Source organism: Camellia sinensis, chromosome 7, assembly GCF_055761805.1.
Source record: "Camellia sinensis isolate YWXY chromosome 7, ASM5576180v1, whole genome shotgun sequence".
Lineage (NCBI taxonomy): Eukaryota > Viridiplantae > Streptophyta > Magnoliopsida > Ericales > Theaceae > Camellia > Camellia sinensis.
The window spans coordinates 16,392,617-16,416,711 of record NC_138967.1 but is presented as its reverse complement, the minus strand read 5'-3'; the positions used below and the strand labels follow the sequence as shown (position 1 = coordinate 16,416,711).

At 33.5% G+C, this 24,095-nt stretch overlaps 1 long non-coding RNA gene, 1 other non-coding gene and 1 pseudogene across 2 annotated transcripts; 1 reads left to right on the top strand and 2 right to left on the bottom strand.

Annotated features, from left to right (window-relative positions):
- On the bottom strand, positions 1-22,566 carry LOC114307676 (amine oxidase [copper-containing] alpha 2, peroxisomal-like; annotated as a pseudogene).
- LOC114307722 (uncharacterized) lies at positions 7,299-9,001 on the bottom strand. Its single transcript, XR_014334519.1, has 3 exons — positions 8,569-9,001; positions 7,464-7,724; positions 7,299-7,387 (listed from the first exon to the last, which is right to left on the bottom strand). It is a non-coding gene; the product is annotated as an uncharacterized LOC114307722 (transcript).
- On the top strand, positions 14,613-16,807 carry LOC114283414 (uncharacterized). Its single transcript, XR_003636553.2, has 3 exons — positions 14,613-14,959; positions 15,396-15,494; positions 16,299-16,807. It is a non-coding gene; the product is annotated as an uncharacterized LOC114283414 (long non-coding RNA).
- Positions 22,567-24,095: the final 1,529 nt, after the last annotated feature.

Below are 24,095 nucleotides of genomic sequence, written 5' to 3'. Positions count from 1 at the left end.
GTCATTTTGCATATCGACAATATGCACGCCTGAGAGAGGCCAAGTAAAAAGAAATCGATGCTAATGTGCACTTTGTGCTTATTTTTATACATACATTGTTTGCCGAAATTTGATCAAGGTCTGGTAGTGCAGTTAGGCCAGTGCACACTCTTGGGAGGCCTTGTTTTAAGCACTGGATTTCTCTCGAAGAAATTGGTCGGCCCGAGCTCAAATCCACCGCTTAGCATCGGCATTTTCGGGAAAGCTTCCTGGCAAGGGACGTGATGAAATCCCATGGTGTACCACAACACAATGTCCTTGTTCTCAATCTTCCTTTTCCTGCACAATTTGTCCAAAACTTTGATGAGTCAGAGTCTGCATGAATAAACATAAATCAAGTCTACATTAAACTAAAAAAAAAAATCTGTATAAATAGGGTGAATTCTCGTTAATGGTGTTGTGTCCCTAGCCTTCATAGTTGTAATCACTTATGAAGATGGCTTTCACTTGACCTTGACCCTGTCTACTTCAACTTCACCCTAGACTCATGTTTTATAATAGAATGTACATGTTAGCCTGATAGGGCCTCTTAATTGATTGATATACTCACTATTTTCACACACAAAAAAACAAAAGGACCCCATCATGCTGAGATGTATTTTAGTAATTTTTGTAGTTTAATTTTGTGTATGTAAATTTATCAACATATCAAATGAAGTTTTTCATTGGGACCATAAGGTGTACCTAAGGGTCCATACAGCTAAGGTATCATTTCCCCGACTCTGATCAACATATAACCCTCCAGCCCATTTTTCAGACTTATTATATGGAGTCACCCACACATTGTAGTTGGTGAAGGCCCCACGGATTTGGGGATAATCATCGTCTGATAAAAGAGAACTTGCTGCCAATCCTGGAATTAGGCGATAACCAATACGGTTGCCTAACTTAGTCTTCTCGTATGGATTCACCATTACCAACTCTTCTTGCTTTAGGCCGAGTTGAATCCTTGCATCAAGCTCGGTTTTCACTGTTTCACTAATAACGGTCCAATAGCTCTTTCTTGGAGAGATGCTACTAGTCACTCGTCGCGTCTCTAATTTGTTTTTCACAAAAGAATTGGCCTCACCATCCACATCTAGGTTAAGATAGTAGGCCAAGAAGTGATCATGGTACACTCTGTGATAGTGTTATCAGCTAACAATGCCCCAAAACATCATCTTTTATTTGATTAGTGTGGGTATATGATACTCCTTTCACTTCCAGTATGCCAGTGAGCCCAACCTGCTAGGGAAAAAAAAAATATTAAAAGTGATTGGTCAAATTGAATATTCCTATTATGTATGTGCTAATTAAAGCACATTTCAATTTTAATTATGGAATCAAATTTATTACCTCAACTTTTATGGATCCACTAGGCTTGAATTCCCAATCAATTATGTAGTCATAGTTGCCCACTGATGATACCATCCTCACCACTAGGCTCACCTCTGGCCTTACCTCCCTTATCTGCAAAATTATATTGGTTATAGCAAAAGCACTTTCTCAATCGATATTTTTTTAAAAATAAATAATTATATTTATATCAGCAATGCTAGAGAGTCCAAAAATGTTGTTCGAAAAATTCCTAAACCCCTATGTTTTTGGGTTTCGTAGTTTTTGCCTTTTATATTTCATAACAAAGCAAAAAATTGTGATGACACTAGTACCGATGCAAAAAAATTCTGTTAGCAATGGTACAATTAAGCAGTCGCAAAAATGCCATTTTTTTTTATTTTTAGGCATTAGGTTTCTACTGTCCCTGTTTTGTACCCTCTATGCCAAAGCTTTTTGTGGCGGTCCGGTTTGGGCTTGTGGATTCTATCACGGACCATACTTTAATAATTTGATTTGTAATTTTTTTTAGTTTTATTTCATAGATCATTCAGAAAAAAAAAATAATTGTACCCATGTGATTTAATAACATTTGATTTTATAAGAATGAATGATTTATTTTTAAAATTATATTTGTTATTATTTGTTTTTAAGATAGATTTACATACTAGGATGTAAAAAATTAACAGATTAAATCATTAAAATAGGAGTTGTGGTATGGCACAGACCTAATAGAAGGAGGTTGACCTTGTGGTGGAGGTAAACACAGTTGTTGAGGAGTCAAAGTGGGATGAAGGGTTCATCAGAGAAGAGGAAGTATGTACCAAGGAGGTAGGTCAGGGTCTAATGATTGTCATTTGGGCGAGGAGGTAAACACAGTTATCGAGGAGACCATATTGGAAGAGTTAGTACACAGTCCTAATTTTGTTGTTGAGCAAGTATCTACTCCTGGTTTTATTAAAAGCTTCAGTAGATCTCGTGATGGAAGTGGGTTTGGTATCAATCTTGAAGTGGATTTGGCACAAGCTCTTAGTAAGAATCTAAATAAGAAGGGTCTTCTGAGCCTTAATCAGTCAGGCTTAGTTAGGCAACCTGTTTCTGTCCCAAAACTCCTGCGGAATGAGAAGAGGAAAAAAAAGAAGAAGGTTCAACTTGGGGGGTTCACCGGCTTTGCTAGACTTCATGGGCACCATGCTGCAGCAGTCAGTGAGCACACTTCTAGGTCTGTCATTTTCAGACCAGCTGCAGCTGCGATTGCACGTTCAGATCTGTCTGAGGGTGTTATTAGTCCGAACAATCTTCTTCTCGATGAAGCTAAAGCCACTATACAATTAGGTAAATCTCTTCGCATCAATTTCAATGGGAAAGAAGATGATGTGCTAAACAAGATTATTGAGCTAGAGCTAAAGGACAAAGAGAGATCCAAATAGGAAGGTTTGGTCTTAAAAGGTTGAAGGATGGCTTCAAGTAAGCTTAGCTGGAGTTTTCAGTGAGTATAAGCTTTGTTAGCTAGTTTTTGGGTTTTGGCTTCAAGTGCTTGTGGTCTTGTAAGTTTGTATTGGTTTCTCACTAACATTATGCTCGGTTTCTTTTCTTGTCCTTTTTTCTTTCTCTTCCTTGTTGATGTTATCTTATATGTAATGTATGTTTTCTTCATCAATAAAGGATTTTCTTTGCTGATCAAAAAAAAAAAAAATAGATAGTGAATTGACCCAGCACTCAACCAAGCAATGTTGCTGATAAAATTATAAATATTTTTAGTCTACTTAGTAAATTGAGTCACCACTCAGCCTAAACATGTTTCTGCTAAAAAAAAATAATAAATAAACAAGTAATTAGTAGTAAACATAGTAAATTGATACACCATCGAACCTAAACAAATTGGTCACAAATAATAATAATAATAAAATATTTTTTTAAAAAAAAGTTAAAACATGTTAAAAAATCACTTACAACTTCTCCAGGAATGCCGGTCTCAGTATGGCGCCACATGACATTTCTGGCATGCTTCTCAAAAATGCAGAAAACATTTGAAATTTTTACCGGTTTGCCATCTTGGCCGGCATAGTATCCATCCATGAACACTGTGTGGGCCGGGCAATCGTTGATGGGCTCGAGCGACACTGCAAATAGCCCGAACTCAAATTCACCTAGATCAAAAAATGTTTTGTAGTACCCACTGCTGGAAATGGAGGATTTAGAGGCGTTTAAAAAACGCCGCGATAGGTCCTAAGAACACCGCCAAATCCTTTCGTGACGTTTTGCCCCAAACGCCGAAGATGCGGCCGTCGCTATAACTCTATGGCGCTTTAGAAACGTCGCTTATATGACTATAGGCGGCGTTTTTAAAACGCCGCTAAAAGTTCCATTAACGGTAACATGACGTCACCATGCTATTTAGCGACGTTTTTAAAACGCCGTCATATCTCTTTTTCCCAAAAAATCCAACCGTTGGGATACTATTTAGCGACGTTTTTAGAAACGCCATGATAGTGCTCTTTTTTTTTTTTTTAAATTGTGCTAATTTTATGTTATTGAACTAAAAAAATACCTATAATAAAACTAAAAAATAACACTAATATGAAATAATAACTCTCATTCACATAATAAAATCTTATCAAATGATAGTCCACAATCATTGTGCAAAAAAAAAAAAAACATTCACACACAAATCATTTGAATAACATTAAGGAGTCACCAAAATAGGATGCCCCTCTATTTGAGCCAAAATAGGAATCTCAGTTCAACAAAATAGAAATTTGGACATTTGAGCCAACTTGATATTCATATTCCCATTCACAATAACCACATTCACACAAAGCCTTTTCCTACCATACCAACCTAGTTCACCAAAATAGGATGCCCCTCTCTATGCAATGTCATGCATCTCTGCAATTACATTAGGAATCTGAGTTTTGTTGACTTGTAATCTAGCCTCTCCATCTTCGTCTCCAATGCACTTTTTCCATTTATCTCTGCTGTTCCCTGAACTTAAAAACATGTATAAAATTTGGGAGGGGGGGAGGGAGAGAGAGAGAGAGAGAGAAGTTGATATCAGTAATCATAAACAATAGAAAATGCATCTAACCGTTGATAGCAATTCCAAAATCTAACAATCTGCCAAGACAAAGTTAATGCACGGGGAAAGAAAGGAATTACTGGAGGGTTTTATATCCATGGGATGACCAAATAAGACATCACTGGTTCAAAGGGGTTGGCCCTACAGACAATCATTTCGAGGATGATGATTAACCTCTAACCAAACATAAGAGTTAAACATACAGCATCCTCAAAATATATATAGACTCAAAATATATCTATCTAGTTGGATGCCAATGTACATTTCGCATGGCTTTCTAGAGCCGGTATCTATCATGGTGGCCTAAACTTTGGAGCACAGCATAGGTAGGAGACGACTCTCAAGTCTCATCACTTTTGCTTCCTTTTGTGAACAGAACAATAGGCATAAATTCTGGAATTTATTGTTTACTAGGCTCTACTTCTTTGGTTCTCTCTTGAAAAAATGTCTGAATTTCATTTTCTGCTTCTCCTAGGAAGCAAGGTTAAGGTACGTCTTTCTGTGCAGCGCACACACAGACATATATTTAATTACACATACATGATTTTGAATTTTCTTGTTAATTTTGTAAATATGAACTTCATTATTTGCTAGTAATAAAGTTTTAGCAGATCGATCCTAGAGAGCGTTCCATTTTCTCTGTCCACGATGATGGACAAGTTAGGAACTGACTTCAATATTTGTTCGTCAGTTCCCCTGCTTACTAACATTATAGAGATGTTTGCTGTGTTTTTGTCATGTGTTTTAGGTTGTAAATAGAATCAGTGAACAGATCATAGAGGAACTTCAGTTTGATGAAATACCAGAATCAATGTCAAGGGATATTATTGGATTAAAAAGTTATTTACAGTGTTAATATTGTTTCTATTTCGCTCACGTTCTATCACTTTCATTCTAAAGAAACTGTAAAGAGAATATACTTTGACTATTGAGTCATGCTAATCACAACTTAATGAATTGTTAAACAAAATATCAAAAAATTTAAAATCTCAATAATACAACTTCTACACATTTTAAAATATTTTTCTACACTTCATAGATATTTTATACAGCTACCAATATTATTTACAGTCCTTTAGATTACCATTAGCATTTTTCCAAACAGTTTAGTCATCTAACTTTTTTGGGGGTGAATGTTAAATGAGCTTCATCATCACATACACTGAAATAAAAACAAAAACAAAAAGCTAAAGAATTTCAATGAAGTTAGTTTTAATTGAAATTATGAGGAAACAAGTGCAGTGAATTACCTCTCTGGGCATAAGAGTTTTTGGAATCACTCTGCAAAAAAATAAATAATGGAGTTTATGAGTGGAGAAGAGAGAGAGAGAGAGAGAGAGAGAGAGAGAGAGAGAGAGAGAGAGAAATTACCCTAAGACGTGGTGGCCACCATCATAGACAGCTTGGGAGATTAGACCCGTCAACCCTTTTGGAACCAAATGGTTCCAAAAAAAAAAAAAAACAGAGCCCTTTTGTTCTCTGTTTTAGTCTCTGAAATTCGATTCCACTTTAAAGTAAAAAGAATCACAACATGAATAAGAATGTTTCTTGACAATTGTTAATCAATTAATTACAAGAAAAATAAGAGACTTGTTTTCAAATTCAAATTGTTTCATGATATTTTGACAAGTGGTAAATGGTTACCAGTTCGTTTCCAAGCTAAATAGCGGCGAGCAGGTAGCTGGGCTTGTTGCTGGGGCTGCTACCGCAGAAAACACATACTCTCTTGAATCTTGATTTAGATAAATTAAAAATTATGGCCTTATAAATTAAATTTTTTTAGTGTTGTTAAAAAATTAAATTATATATTAAATAAAATTATAAAAATGAGAAAATATAAAATAAAAAAAAATTTGAGTCATAACCTTTGTTGAACCGTTCATGTTCAATGGAGGTTGAATATACTGAGCAACAACTCAAAGTAATGAAAAACAGATCAGTTTATACTAAAAAGAGACCTTTACATTTTCGGCAACCTGCAATTTTTGCAAAACGTCACCTGCATACATGTAGAGTGAATACTTCAAAGCACATCATCGCCATTTACTTTCAGAAGTGAGGATCTTTACACTGCAATACAGCATTCAAGTTATGCATGTTAGAAATTAAAAAAAAAAAGAAAAAATATAATAATAAAAACACCTCTACCATAGAGCATATAATATAAGGATAATGAGAAGCTATATGTGTACATTTGTCACATGTGCCTCCAATTGGCACTATGCAACATGTCTGCAACTATGGAAACAAAATGGTGGTGAGATGCCAGCTCTTGAAGAAACATCTGAAAAGTCCTGAGAAAGTAGAAATAAAGAAGGATTGGTCCCAATCAAAAACACAAGTAAACTAATGAATTCTGGGAAAGGTTCCATAACATGGTTTTTAAAAATAGGTAGTTGAATCCCAACTTTTGAAAACAACACATAGTCTATGAGCTCACTGGCCAAAATGGATACACCCTCTTGTATTTCTTACTAGGTCTGCTATGTCAATCTGTCATTTTCCTTCAATTGAGAAATACATAGAGCATTCTAAAGGACATGATGGCAAATTCCATCCACACCCAATTTTTCAAAATCTTTCCCCAAAACTTTGATTGTTTCAAAAGTTGATAGAATGATCACGTTCAGCTATCATCTTCCTATACTTCACAAATAAACAGACAACTAGCCTCTACTACATTTACAAGTTTCTTTAACTTCTTTCTTTCCCCAACACTCCAGAAGAGTATGAAAATTTTCCAAAATGCCTTCAAGAAAAAACCTCCCTCTCTTTTTTTGTGGTTAGTTTTCAATAAGTGAACCTTTGATCACTCAAAAATCTAGTTTAAAGCCCACACAATATAGCCAGCAGAACAAAAGGCACATCATATTTTATAAGTAATGCAAGAGGAGATCAGCTGAAGAATTCCTCAATCTACAGCTCTGCCCAAGGTGAACATCTCCAAAAACGTATCTGTACATCATGCAATAAGGGAAACTGATGACCACAATATTCGAAAGAATAATTAAAAAACATGTAAGAAAAATACCTATATTCACAATGCTCAGGCCATGCACAACGAGCTTTTCCATAATCCCAATAACAGTCCTCTTCCCTCAAAGGTCTACACTTAGCTGTTCCATGTAAAATTTAAGAGGTAAAACAATTTAATGAAACAAAAAGAACTAAGAAAGAAGAGATCCACCTTTTGTAACAAATTTTGATTTTGAATCAGGATGGCTATCATGCCACATCTCAAGCCACAATTCTCGCATTAGAACTGGAGATCTAACAATGTGCCTGTGATTTGCTACATGAAAGCAGTTCCAACTAATTTTAAAGTGCCATTATGATTGGTAAAGAGAAGAAACAAACTAGAGTAAGAAAAGAACTAGATCTATCTATATGGGTCTTAGTTCTTTCCTAATGTTTAAAATTGTGAGGAAACTATAATATGGTCAAATGTTTGTGGGCTGTGGCATAATCTGTAATGCTATTACTCAGATGAAAGGAAGACAGAGAAGCTTTTACAGCATTTTTTTCACTATGCTAAGAGAATATCACTCCGATGAAAGGAAGACAGAGAAGCTTTTACAACATTTTTTTCACTATGCTAAGAGAATATCAGCATAAATTGAACTTCATGTTCTTGTGGAATTTAAGCGAGCTAATGTTATTTCAGCAAAGATTATTTCATATTTTTTTTTTGTTGAATCTGACCTTAAAATGAAAAACTTGCTTTCCACAACCCGTGACCTTGAGATGTAGCCATAATTTTTTCTTACTATTTTACTACCCTTGGAGCACAAACCAAAAACTCATTTATTTGGCTATAAGGTTCATTCATCCTGTTTAAGGGAAATGATACATACAATACATGTGAACAGATAAATATGCGTGAAGTGTATAATTGATTGCTAGATACATTTACTTTCTATTAACAAATAACATATTAGATATTAGATAAAATAAAACAATAAAAAGTCTAATATTGCAAACCCAGACATTTTATAACAGAGAATTTTCACTCATTCTCAGCTAAGCATTTCCTTTAAGCCAAGTGTAAGTATTTACTGAGCCTGAAATCCTTTGAAGCCACTGTTGTCCAAAATTGCATACAACAGTTAACGTGATTTGTAAGACATTTTACATACCCTTGTCAAGCTCCCAAACTGCTGTTCTCTTTCCAGGAAGACTGTCAGAGTCTTCATAATAGGTTATGTACTTTACCCTAGGTGACCTTGACATGTTGGGAATTACATCTGCTTCATAATGATGTTCAACATTCAGGTGCACTTGTACATCTGACCCATCATGCTCGGACTGAAATTATTAACATAGCAAAGAATCAAAGAAAAGAATATATCTTTCAATTAAGAAACTGAGTAACACAGAAATGATAGAGACCCACAATTCAAATCCTCAAATGCACCCATAATAACGTGACAAGGGAGTTGGGTCTTCTATGGTTGAGTTTGGGGCAAATCAAAAGTTGACACATAACATGCCATGTCATTATGAGTCAAATTAGGGGAGGCTTTTTAGGGGTCACAAACATATTTTCCTTAGTAACATGTTTTGGCATAAATGCAGCAGGCATTAGCTACTCATTGTCTTCAATAGTGAAGATGCAACATGAGACATCAATTCCAACCCCTTATTTTCAAATATATGACCAATGAGAGGACAGAATATGCATAATTATTGAACAATGCCAGAACAAAGTTTAAAATAATCCATCAAATAGAAAAAGAGGTGCATTTTAGAAGGAAATACAGATGAAGTTAAGAAAAATTGATCATTCAAATAACCATATTTGTGTAGTTCAGTCCTGACAAAATGCAGAAAGGAGGGACAAAAAACTACAATTTCATTGAAATGACTTCACCTATTTCTGTCATATACAAAGAAATTCTTTTTCTTATAGAGAATGGAGCCTTAAACAAAGGTTAGAACTAGGGCTAAATGATGCCCTGTGGAATTACAAGCCTTAGATCATTTAATCAGCTGAGCAAATAGTGGGACAAAATAAAAGACTTATTTATATAATTCATGCTAAGGTTCAATAATCTGAAACAAAATTGACTACCAAAGAATTAATTGATTTGAGATGAAGAGCCTAATATCATAGATCAAGAGCACATAAGTTCCGTTTTTCATAGTCATCAATCTAACAAGCATGAGCACCACACATTGAAATGACACCAAGCATAAGCATAAGTGAGAAAGACAGATGTTCCAGATAAACAAGGAAAAGAAAACTGAACGTAACTGTTGTCATCTAACTTTAAGAAAAAATATACTTAACACCTAAAATTTCAAAATCATGTTATACAATTAAAGATTCTTCTCCACAAAACAACAATGGAAAACTATCCTTCACATTGATGACAAATGAACATGTTCAGCATATTCAAGAAAATATCTAACGATATGGATATTGATGGTATAGGTAACTGATAAAACCAGACTAGGGTTCTACTCCTTTTCTTGCTGGAGACTGTTTGTCGGAATTTGCTGGGGCGAGAAAGTGAGAGAAAATGAGAGAGGAACTGTGGGAAAATTAAGGAAAATGAGAGAGCCAACAAATTAACTAAATGGAATCAAGAAAAGCCTAAAGCTCATCTTAATCTTAGACCAATAAATAGAGCTGATGAGATTAAAGTTAAAGCTGCTAGAATACCATACTAGAATTGGAATTGGAAAGTAAATTCACAGCTTAATAGACACTACAACAAAAACATACTTTAGTGGCACTACACTAGTGGCATATTTTTAGAAAATGCCACAAAAAATGATATTTAGTGGCACGTTTTTTAAAAATGCCACAAAACGACAAACATAAAAGGCTCTAGTGACATTTCAATGAACAAGTGTCACAAAACTACAACAAAAACATACTTTAGTGGCACTACACTAGTGGCATATTTTTAGAAAATGCCACAAAAATGAAATTTAGTGGCACGTTTTTGAAAAATGTCACAAAACGACAAACATAAGAGGCTCTAGTGACATTTCAATGAATAAGTGTCACAACACTACAACAAAAACATATTTTAGTGACACCATACTAGTGGCATGTTCTTAAAAAATGTCACAAAAAGAATATTTGGTGGCATTTTTTAGAAAAATATCATAGAGCGACAAACATACAAGGCTCTAGTGGCATTTCAATTAAAAAAAGTGTCACTTCACTACAACAAAAATGTCACTACAACAAATTTACACTTTAGTGACACTACACTAGTAGCATGTTTTTAGAAAATGCCACAAAAATAAAAATTGGCATTAAATGTTTTAGAAAAATGCCATAGCACCACAAAACATATAAGGCTCTAGTGGCATTTCAATAAAGAAATGTCACATCAATTTTATGACATTTTATAAAATAATGACACAAAAAATTATGTTCGTGACATTTTCCAACAGATGCCACTAAACTTTACTTGCAATGGCATTTTTTAAAAAATGTCAGGACACTAGGTAGGTGCAAATTACTTTTTATGGCACTTAGGTGAAAAGTGTCATAAACAAATATCTTATAGCATTTTGAGAAATGCCACTAAGCCAAAAACTTTCCAAGCTTATAATGACATTTTTGAAAAAACAAAAAATGCCAATATATTTTCTAAATTTTTAAATGCAGTAAATGATTAAAAATAAATGAATTAAACTCAATATATACTACAGGAAAAAGCATATTCGGCGACTAAATTTCCTGACCAAAAAAATTTGGTCGCTGAAAGTATAGCTTTCAGCGACCAAAACAGCATTAGTTGCCAAAAATAAAGCTTTTTGGCGACTAAACAATTTTAGTAGCCAAAAGTCTACAATTGGCGACTAAAATTAAGTTTGTCGCTGATTATATGGGTTTTAGTGACTAAAAAATTTTTCATAGCCCAAAGTAAAGTTTTTTCACGACTAAAAAAATTTAGTAGCCAAAAGTCTACAATTGACGACTAAAAATAAGTTTGGTCGCTAATTATATGGGTTTTACCGACTAAAAAAATTTTAGTAGCCAAAAGTAAAGCTTTTTGGTGCCAAAAAAAATTTTAGTAGCCAAAAATCTACAATTGGCGACTAAAAAATAAGTTCAGTCGCCAAAAGTGGTCATTTTTAGCGCGGGAGAACTAAAATCCTAAGGCGGGAATAAAATTTTTTGGTGACCAAAATTTTGGTAGCTGAAAGTGCATCTTTGGCGACCAAATCCGATTTTGGTCGACAAAAGTTAAGTTTTTTAGCAACTAAAAAACAATTAGTAGCCAAAAGTATAGAATTGGCGACTAAAAAATATTTTTAGTCGCCAAAAGTAGTCTTTTTTTATTTTGGTAGTAAATAGTTTATTTTACATAAATTATGTTCAATAAAATAATTATGTTTATACATATACTTTTATATTAATATGGATGTATGTACTATATAAATAATATATGTTGCATATATAATCATGTGGTGGTATAGAGGTGTAGTGGAAAGAGTGTGGTGTATAAGGTTTATGGTGCGGAAGGTTGGCGGTTCGAGTCTCCGCAAGAGCGGATCAAATTGTTCTACAACGAATTATCTTCATGAATGGCACTTGATAGCGTCACGAATAGTGCCTACCATGACATTAAAGTGTCACTGAAAGGTTTTGGTCTTGATGGTGTAATGACACTTACAAGTGTCACTAACGTTTTTTAATGGCGCTTGATAGTGCCACAAATAAAATAATATCTACCATGACATTAAAATGTCATTAAAAGTTTTCAGCCATGATGGTGCAGTGGCACTTGCAAGTATCTACCGTGGCACCGATAGAAGTGGCACTTGTTTAAAATGCCACAAGACCAAAAAATGTCATTAGAAGAATAGTTTTGTGGCACTTTCAAATGTCACTAAATTAAGAAAATGTTGTAGTGAGAAGTTAACAACTATCATAAAACCATAAATGTAATTTCACAGCTTCGTATTCACAAAATAAACGACTCTCATTCTCCAAATAACTTCAATAATACAATTTAGAATGGAGAGTTAAAATAGCAAATTGATAATCAAAACAAAATACGAAGAAGAAGCGATTGCCGATGAAAATTAACAATATAAATGAAACCAGCGTCAGAGCCAAGAGAGAAATCGATACCTCGCTGGTGCAGATGGTGGTGGCGGTGGAGCTTTGAAATAGAGAGAGAGAGAGAGAGAGAGAGGGAGAGAGAAATCGAAATCGCTCTGAGATGAAATCAAGGATAAATCTCTGAGAGAGAGATCTAGAGATAGAATCGAAATTGCGGTGGCAGTGCAAACCGATCTCACAGATTCACCGATCTGAATCGGTGAATCTGTGAGATTTGAATCGTTGAATTTATGAAATCGGTGAATCGGTGAATCTTGCTACCTCGCCGGTGCAGATGGTCGTGGTGGTGGAGCTTCGAACTCGGTGAATCTGTGAGATTTGAAGGTGAGATTCAAAATAAGGGTTTTTAGAGAGGGTTGAGAGAGAGGCGATGTGAGGATTCAATGTTGGTTTATGTCTGAAGGCGCCTTACAAAAGTTTTATTCTCAGATTTAAAATAGGCGCGTGTGGCCTATCGCATTTGGAGGCGTTTTTAAACGCCTTCAATTACAAAACTGTGTCGTTTTAATAAAAAAAAATATGCGACGTTTTTAAAACGTCGTTAAATATTAACAAAAATGATATTTTAAAAAATATCGCTAAAAAAATGCCGCAAAAACCCTTATTTCTTGTAGTGACCATTCCTCGGTTGGGTCCATATATGGCACGAACATCTCCGATATGTATCCTCTGTACATTACAGTTCGAAATCTATGTTTGTCCAAGTCATAGATTGAGGCTAGAGATATGATTGGGCAGGCTCGGGCGTCAAATCAATGCCCAAATGAAAGGCCCAATTAGCCCATCTGGTTAAAAAAAATACAAAAACTGGTTTTATAAAAACATAAAGACTATATTGAATTATTATAGAGAATGATGTTAATTATTCCGGTTTGGTGAGCATATTATAAGTTAAAGTTTGATAATCAGGAAAAAAAAAATTAAAAGCACTTATCCCTTAGTTTTGAAATAATTAATTTTTTTATTTAATATATTTCTATCTAATAAATTATAAGCAAAAATTGTATTCCAATAGTGTGATACAAACTTTAATTTGTTAAGAAGTGAATTTTTTGACTTTTTAGTACATCTTATATTTTTTTTAATTTTTAAGGAATTTAAGACGAAATCTCCAAAAAAATAAAAAAAATAATAAATGAAAATTTAAAAAGTCTACAAGCAACAAAATAAATAAATAAATAACTAAACCTTTTTCTATTTAAATTAATTTTTTTTGTTTAGTATTTTTTTATAAAAAAAATAATAATTTATATGTATGTATATTTAGTTTTTAGGGCTTTTAGACTAAGAGTCAATTAAAATTTATGAAAAAAATCCATAAAAAAAATCAATTAAAAAAAGGGGAAATTATTAATCAGTGGTGTTGTATTGATGAAAAAGTTTTTATTTTTAATTATTAATGCTTATTAATTATTTTTTAATTATTAGTCAGTGGTGTTGTCTAAACAAGTCATCCTGAGGAAGTGAGAATAGTCTAAACACGTGACTTATTATATTTGTAGGTATAATTTTTCTTGCTCTATGCTCTTGACCATTTATTTAAAGTTAATTTGCCGAATATTGAAAGACTGAATGTAGGTATACTAGCTACTACATTTCTCGAATGAAACCTAGATTTAAAATTAACTTTCATTTCAACATTAAAAAAGGCACGCATGCTCATGCACATAAACTTGTAACGTGCGCAGCACGGATATTAATAACTTCAAAACTTAACTTTTTTAGTGATTTTTAATTTTTTGATTTTTTTTTTTATGAAAAGAAAAGCGTAGTGTTTTTGGAATAAATTTTTAGACTAAATAGATGGTTATAAAGAAAAAAAAATGATTAATTAATATGTAAAATATGACTTTAACTTTTTATATTTTGAATTTTTTTTTTCAATGATCGTTTTTATTATTTTAACCAAAAAATTTCATCCCAAACAACATTTAAGAAAGACAATAGTTTTATTTGCTTTTGAAAGGAGGAGAATAAAATTGAACGACAAAAGAATAAGTTATGTATATATATATATTGAAAAATTAAACTATGGTTTGACTGGGAACATATCATCGATATGCACGGCAGATTTATGCAAGGGTATCAGGATCCTCTGGAGTAGTTGGCCTGAAGTGATCCCTGAAGTGTATTGATCCAATGGCTGAGAATCTAACTAACCAAAACGACGTCGTTTTGGTTAGTAATTTCCAAAAAAAAAAAAAAAAAAAAAAAAAAAAAAAAAAAAAAAAAAACCTGATTCAAAGTTCCCAAATCATCTGTGATATGTGAAGCATCAGAGACGAGAGAGAGAGAGAGAGGCTGAGAGAAGAGCTTTCGATCCACCCCTGATCACCGCTGCCACGCCGCTGCCACGCCGCTGCCGTTGCCACGCCGCTGCCGTTGCCACGCTGCTGCCTCGCCATACTCCAACAGATTGAAGGAAAAGAGCACAGGTTTGTTCATCCTTCAAAGTTAAAAAATATTTTTAGGGCTTTGAATCCAAAAATTAGGGAAAATCTGAAAAAGTTGAATCTATGGTTTGTTCATCCTTCAAAGTTAAAAAATATTTTTAGGGCTTTGAATCCAAAAATTAGGGAAAATCTGAAAAAGTTGAATCTATGGTTTGTTCATCCTTCGAAGTTAAAATATTAGGGCTTTGAATCCAAAAATTAGGAAAAATTTGAAAAAGTTGAATCTATGTTGATGTTTCAAATCTAATGAATATTTACGAATCTTACTTCTTCATGTTCTTCCTTACAATTTTTTATTTTATTTTATTTTAATCCATAAATTTTTTTATTTTATTTTATTTTATTTTAATTTAATTTCTGTTTTCTGTTTGCTTTTAGTTTAATTTTACTTGGCCTATGGAATTTTATTTTTTTTCAGTTCCCAATATCCAGGTGAGGCTGTATAAATTTAGAGTATAATTCGGTGATATAAATCTCTCTCTGGGGCTTTCAGGAAACCACATTATCATTCATTCCGGTAAATTTATTTATTTATTTTTTTGTCATTGCTTACGGTTGTTGAATAATTTTGATTTGCACTGTAATTGTTTTGTTTTGTTATCCACAATGATGTTTAACTTGTTACAATCTGAATTTTTATCTGTTGCTCCTTTCTCTAATTTATTGTTGGTGCTGGTAGATTTTTTTATTTTTTTTTTTGGATTTTGGTTTATGAAATTCAGGTTTATTTTTTAAAAGGGATTTACATATGAATGCACAAAATAGGAAAAGAGTATTCAACCTGGAGTTGGAGATATTACTTTGATCAAATTTTTGCTTTTTGTTCCTTTAATTTGGATGGTAATCATTATTTAAGAATAGCTCAGTTGCATAGGTTGATGGGGTTTGGGTTTTGAAGGTCAATTGATATTGGCATGAACATTGTGAATTGTTATTTGCTTGAATGCATCCATTGCTATTTGCTTGAATGCATCCATTGCTTGAATGCATCCATTGCTTGAATGCATACATTGTGAATTGTTATTTGCTTTAATCTGACAAATGCATCAAAATATAAGACAAATCAGAAATAGCAAAAGTTAAGGACCAATATATATATGTCTGGACAAATAAAATGAAAGAAGTAAGTAATATTTTATGGGCAAAACTATTTTATAGATGAGATTTCAACTTATGGATTGAATATTTATAAATTCCCTACTCCCATTATCCATTTTATGTACTTATTTACCTTTATAGATGGCAGGATTCACTTCCATTACCCATTTCATGTGATTTAAAATTTGAGTCCTACTCATTTTTGTTCCATTTGTTATGTCAGGTAAAAAAATGTCAACATCAAATGCATCTATGACTGATATTAGCGAAATTCAGTTTAGTAATCGGAAATGTCGTTGCGGGGTGAGAGCAGCATTCAGGATTTCAGAGTCAGTAGACAATCCGGGGATGTTATACTTTGCTTGCTCTTCAAACAACACCAATGGATGCGGCTTCTTTCAGTGGTGGATGCCTGTAGCTAAGCAGCGTCAATGGTTGAAGATGATAAGGGAGGAAAGCGACGGCAATTGTAATATCAACCCTTTGGTCAATGAAGTTATTGTATCCAATGATGAGCTGAAAGAGATAGTTACAAAGCTTACGAAAGAAAGTAAACAAATGGTCGTCGAGATTACAAAACTTCAGAAAAAGTTGCACTACGCCATTGTAATAATGTTATTTGGATTTGGACTTGTTTTGTTGTTTAAAAATTAAGTGTATTTTAAATTCGGATTTGAACTTCGCCTTTTGTGAACTAAATATTATGTGTAAATGAAGTTGGTTGTTGACTTCTTTTGTTTGTTTGGATTGTTGGTTTGGTATGTTGACTTCTCATAATCTAGATTGGGACTGTCATCTGCAAAATTCAGAACTGAAAACTAAATAAATTTAGACTCTCCTTTGAGGTTCTCTATCCTGCTAAAAGCTCGTGGAGTCCACAAAATTTATGCAGGGATCATGTTGAACTGAAATCTAGACAACTGCTGCGGAATGGTGGATATAACCGGCCCATATCTCTGCCAACAAATAAACAAGGTGGATGCAATAAGATTTTTTAAATGAAAAAATGATTAGGCAGTATTCACCACAGAAACTATGATCTCCCCATCCTGCACTGTAACAACATTGTCCAATTTAGACTAGGCACTCACGGTGATGGCTTTAAAATGCATTGTTTTTTTTTTTTTTTTTAAGAGGGTTAAAATGCATTGTTATTTGGAAGGAAGGTTAACTCACATATATAGCAGCAGGAGTTTTTCTACCTAACCAACATGGGGCGGGATGTCACAGAAATGGACTTGGTGAGTTTTCAAATTTTGTTTTCTAAAACTTCTCAAAAATTAGTTTGGTAACAAAATGAAAAAACATTCAGCAAAGTAGAATGAGATTCCCATGATTTGAACATAACGTAAATTTCAGCAACATATTTCAACAACTTTGAGCACCATTTCAGTACATATTTCAGCAACATATCAACACAAATTTCAGCAATATATCAACACATATTTGAGCACCATTTGAACCAAATTTCAGCAACATATCAGCCCAAATTTAAGCCCCATATCAGCACATATTTCAGCAACATATCAGCACCAATTTCAGCTTAATTTCAACCAAATTTCAGCAACATATGAGCAGAAATTTGAGCACCATTTCAACCAAATTTCAACTACATATCAACCCAAATTTAAGCACCATTTCAGCACATATTTGAACAACATATCAGCACAAATTTCAGAAACATTTCAGCACCAATTTCAGCATCATTTCAACCAAATTTCATCAACATATGAGCAGAAATTTGAGCACCATTTCAACCTAATTTCAGCAACAATTTCAGCACATATTTCAGCACATATGAGCAGAAATGTCATGTGCACTCTAGGCTTCCAATCACAATCACCCCCGTCATTCTCAACATTGTTAGGTTCCATATCACTGTGCAAAGTCACTTAAAAAAAAAAAAAGGTGCTCAATATTAGCATAAAAACTGTAAATTATGTTTGCAAAATAATACAAACTAAATAAAAACACTACAAGAATTGAATCATATTAGATTATATAAACAAAGGGGCACAAAGATGGTCTTCATATTAGATTATATAAACAAAGGGGCACAAAGATGGTCTTCAATGTTAAATTATGTTTTAAATGATCCAGATTGAACACAAATTCCTTAATTGAGGCCTGAGAACTTGGGCTACGAGAAGATTTCTAAGCCCAATCAAGTATTGTTCAATAAGTCACAAACCAATTTCACATGCCATCATCCCCAACCCCCACCAAATGGAAATCTGCTGATAGACGATTCCATTTTTTGTTTTTTTTAGGGTCCAATGACGATGGGCTATAACTGGGAGCTATGTATTTTTGTGGTCCAAAAAAAAAAAAATAATGGATAAATTACAAAAACACTATTGATTAAGCATACAGTCATATAGTAATTGTAATTTTATGTCCAATTTTGTTATGTATAGAAGTCCATTGTCCATGTATGTAATATTTTTTTTTTTGTTCTTACTATGTTGTCTCAACCATTTTTTAAAATAAATTTTTACTATATTTTTAAAATTTCATTGCCATCTATATATACTTGCATTGTATGCATATGCACAAATTAAGGAGTTATTGACTAGTAATTCATCAATATTGCTAGATTCTTCTATAGATTGAGCATTTTCTAAATGCAAGCCTGAGCAGATATCTAAAGTGCCTCACAAACAACATACATATGGGCCTGGACTCTAAGTAGTTCAAAAACAACATACATCTGTTTCAAAATATTACATGTAAAGATATGTGGTTGAGCAAAAAATACTATATTGTTAGGGCCAATCAAAGTCAAATTTTTAACTCCAAGATTCTCTTCCCTTATTCTTTTTCAGACCTCTTCAACCTCCAAAACGGTGGAAAATGCAGGACTTTAGGGAATGAGGTGTTCTGCTTCTTTAAACAATACATATACATATACATAGTGAATTGGAATTGTTCTGATCCACCTCAAGAAGTTGAGATGGAACTGTTCTGATCCACCTCAAAATGCAGAACACATATACATACTGAAAAATGCACAGGACACTTTAAACAATACATATACATAAAAAGGGATGAATGAAATGTTCCCACACCTCAGCGATGGCGGCAACGACTGGACGACGGCGGCGACGACTGGACGACGGCGGCGACGACTGGACGGCGGCGATGGTGGCAATGGCTGGACAACACTCCCGTCACTCTTCTCTCTCTGACTTCTTCTCTCTTTTTTACATTCCCGCCCCACAGCTTTGCTTACTGGAGGGAAGGATTTGGGAACTTTGAATCAGGTTTTTTTTTTTTTTTTTTTTTTTTTTTTTTTGGAAATTACTAACCAAAACGACGTCGTTTTGGTTAGTTAGATTCTCAGCCATTGGATCAATACACTTCAGGGATCACTTCAGGCCAACTACTCCAGAGGATCCTGATACTATGCAAGGACCAATGGGAGTAGCTGCCCCACTCAACTTTGAAAACTAATTTTACTTTTGTTTTTATAATTAAAAAATGTACTTGAGCCCCTCTCGTCTGTAATCTAGATTAGAGGGTATTGTTCATTCTCATGAGGTTTACTAGTTTAATTTTAATAATTTGAACTATTTCATTTTATTAGATTTTTTGTATATATTATTCAGGCAGAAAAAAATAAATTAAATTGATTTGATAATCATAATCTATTAAAATTATTATATTTATCTCGAAGAAAATGAAAGATAATATGTGTTTTTAAAAATAGACTATTCATTTTTTAGTAACAAACATAATAAATAAAATATGTTATGAATATCAGATTCGCTTAATTTTTTTTTATATAAATAATATACATAAAAAACACGACAAAATAAAACTTGTGATAAATCCCACGCACCCGAACAAAATTATGGACCCAAGAAAACCAGCTCCTTAAAAATTAAGGCTGAAAGGCAATTTTCGCACATTTGCTTTTGTTTTGTTACAAGTGGCAATAATGGCATTTGAAATCTTTACCAACCTAACCGATACGTTCCAACACAGATTGAAGGTTGTTCCTAACCTTACAAACAAGATAAGGTTATATTTTACTTATATCATCACTTAAAAATATCATCTTCTTTACAATTGTCTATCAGAACAACATTTCGTGCAATGATTCTAGCTAATATTTTATTCAAAAAAAAATTATAACATTTATTAGTTAGTATCTGGGTCAATCTTGAGATTTATCAGCTTTGGGCGGGACTTTAAAAGTGAGGCCCTTCTATATATTTATTTTATAAAAAAATTATGGATAAAATAACAAATAACCAATAATTTTTTTATTATTTAATAGTTACAAAAAGTTTCCTTACACATATAATTATTAAATTTCATTTTCATACATTAATATACGAATTTTTTTTTACAAAGACTCAAAAAAAAAAAAAGATAAAATAGGGTGTTGTTTTATAATTTAGTAATAATCGATACAAATAACATAATTCACTGATATTTGATAAAGAAATGATTATGTTATTTTAATATGATATCTGATAATATAATCATAATCTACACAAATCACAATCCATTAATTATTTGATAACAAAACAAAAATCATTGGGAAAAAAATTGAGAGAAAAAATTAAGGCAAAATTATTCAATTAAATTATGATAAAGAGAGAGGACAAAAAATTAGGACAATCAAAATTAAGGAAAATAAATTAGGGTAAAATCATTAAATTAAAATATGATAAAGAAAGAGGGCAAAAAAATTAAAATAAAATTATTTATTCCATTAAAATCTTGACATTAGACTTTATTTGTACACATTATATTATATATATTTATTTGGACTAATAATATAAAATTTTAATTAAGCCTAACAATAATTATATATATATATATTGTTTTAATTTGGCCCAACAAATTTTTTTGAGGAGCCTTAGAGACTGGGTCTCAAACAATATAAACATTCAAACTCTTAATATAATATAAAACTAATAAATTTAGGTCATGTTTGATTCAAAAGACTAATAGTGAAGTATTAATAATCCTATTAAATTAGTGTAGGATTCACTATCCAATTGGATTAATATCCATTGGATTAATAATCCCACCCCTACCCCATTACTAATAATCCTACAAATTTGTTGGATTAATTATCCATTGGATTAATAATCCTAAACCAAAATGTCAAAACAAACATAGGATGATTGGGCCCACGGATTAATAATCCCAATCCTATGCTTTAATCCTTCCAATCAAACATGCCCTAATGTTTGATTGGAAGGATTAAAGCATAGGATTGGGATTATTAATCCGTGGGCCCAATCATCCTATGTTTGTTTTGACATTTTGGTTTAGGATTATTAATCCAATGGATAATTAATCCAACAAATTTGTAGGATTATTAGTAATGGGGTAGGGGTGGGATAACTAATACCACACTAATTTAATAGGATTATTAATACCTCACTATTAGTGTTGTGAATCAAACATGGCCTAAGAGTATTATTTTAGGTCAAAATTTGGGGTCCTAAATACGGGCATTAGTGGGTTTAGCCCAGTACCGGCCCTAGTTTGTATATATTACTCAATAAAAAATATTGATACTATAGGGGGGGTTGTGTGTTGGGGGTGTGGTGTATTAACCGATACTAATGTGTTCAATCTTCTCAATTTTTATAAGTGGGTCCAATTTTTTATTTTAAAAAATTGTATTCTATAATTAAATTTTGTATATGTAAAATTTTTGAAATAAGCTAGACTAACGTGATAGTGTGTCCATCAATCTCAATACCTGACCCGTCAAGCTGCACGGTGGTGACACCCTTCAGCGGTGGACCAAACGGCGGCTTCTGCTTAGCCGCCCGATACTCCGTCCCTCTGGCTTTCACCACCGGAACAGTAAACCTATCAGTGTACTCAATAATCTTTATTTCATCCAAGTCAACAACCAATGTAACTCCCTCCACTGGCCTCACATACAAATTCACAGTCCCATCTATGTAAAAACACAGAATCTTCAAAACCCTAGGACTCTCTCCTTCTTCTCCAAACCACCCAACACTGAAAGTTGAACAAACAACATCAGATATATCACGCCGTCTCTTCTTCACAGACTCCAAAAATGGTGGGTAAGTCATTGGAAGGTCAATTGCAGCTGTTTGTTCCTCAAGTGTAAATAAAGGGTAGCCATGGCCGGCGTAAATGTGATCGGAGACGATGGATTGAGTAGACAAGTCCACGGTGATTTCGTGGGTATGTTTGTTTAATCGGGTTATGACAAAGGCTCGGCGCGGTGGTGGTGTGGTGGTGGCCGCGGTGGAGAGCCATGAGAGAAGGGTAGGCTTGTTTGGCTCGTCTAACCCTACATATTGAAAAGTTAGGTTATTAGGGTTTGATTTGTGGTATGAGTTTGTGATGATGGTTTGTACTAGGGTGAACTCTTGGGGAGTTAGAGAGTCTAATGGGTGTGGGTGGGGGTGGCTTGCGGTGGTGCTGATGGTGAAGAAGCTGAAGAGAGAGAAGATGAATTTTTTTCTCAAAGTTGAAGCTTTCATGGCTTGGTTTGTATGGAAAACTATGGCATGTTTGTCCTCACATACACACATATATATATATATATTAGTGATCTGCACACTTAATGTGTGTAATTTAAAAATAATTAATATTATAAAAATAATAATAAAAAAATATACATATATTATATGTTACTGAAATAATAAAAATATTTATTATTAACTATAGAATAAAAGTATTTATTATTAAATCTATAGTTATGGGTTTGAGACCCACCCTTCTCTTTGCATAATTTTTACAAAAATTTCAAATTTAAAGACAAAAAATATCAACACCACCAACAGATTTCGTTTTATATATTAAAATAGATAAATATATTTTGAAAGGAAGACATATACTGGTAGTGGTAAAGAATTTTATTAGATCTAAAGTGTTGATTTTGAGTCTTAGATTGGTGTCCGACTCTCACGATGAATGCTAACCACAGTAGTATGAGAATCACTTTAAAACACACATTTATTATTTTAAAATTAAAATAATTACACTTAAAAAATAATAATAAATAACACAAAAACATATATATATTTATATTTAAATGAGGTAGATTCTCTGGACTGTGTTATTTGAACTTGTGAAATTTACATCAATAATTTAAATGTTTACTTTACAGATTACAACATATGAAAATTAGATTAATCAACTGTAATCACCTTACAAGGATGCCATATTCCATTGAAGAGTCCTAGTCCTAGCATGTTTGATTATTTGAGTTTCAAAATTGTCATAAGTCAGACTTTGAATAGTTTACACATCATCCAATCAGACACTTGTTTGATCTAGTTGTATATTATGCTGAAAAAATTATTTAGTAGTTGAGAGGGTAATTTATGTGAAAATTGGGCCGAGCTGGGAAATGGTCATTATGGCCCACAATACAAAGGGCTGAGTAAAAAGGCCGTAAAGTTACTCCGGCCCGAGAGAGGTACAAAGTTACTTCGGCCCGAGAGAAATGTAATTTTACTCCGGTCCGGAAGCGACTTGGGGTTAGGCCGGTTGGAAGACTCTTTGAAGTTAGACCGGTCTCAGAGTTAGCCCGGTCATGACGTATTGTGGTTAGACCGGTTATGACTTTGCTACTCGGTAGCTCGGTCTAACCACGCCATTCTTTATACATAAGAGACCGAGATAAGGAGTAGTGAAAAGGAGAACCGAACTAAAGACGGTTCGGTCTACTCTGTGGCTTGGCGTGATCATAATTATTTCGGTTATATAGGAGTTTGGCCATGATAAAAACCATCTCACTTGGTTTAAGCAGTGAGGAAGGTGTTGAAGGATAAGCGTTGTCCTTCAGGAGTATGAATCCTAGGAGGACTCTGCGTGGAGAAGTAAAAGTCCTACTAGGATTGTGCCACACGAAACCTATAAAAGCTCACAAACATCACCTTTGGAGATGTAACACAACTTTGCTTTCTGAATACACAGAGCTTTTGTCTATTTGTCAAGCTTCCTGACTTAGGCATCGGAGAGGTTTCCGACATACACCCGCCGGCTAGCTCACGTTTATGTTTTC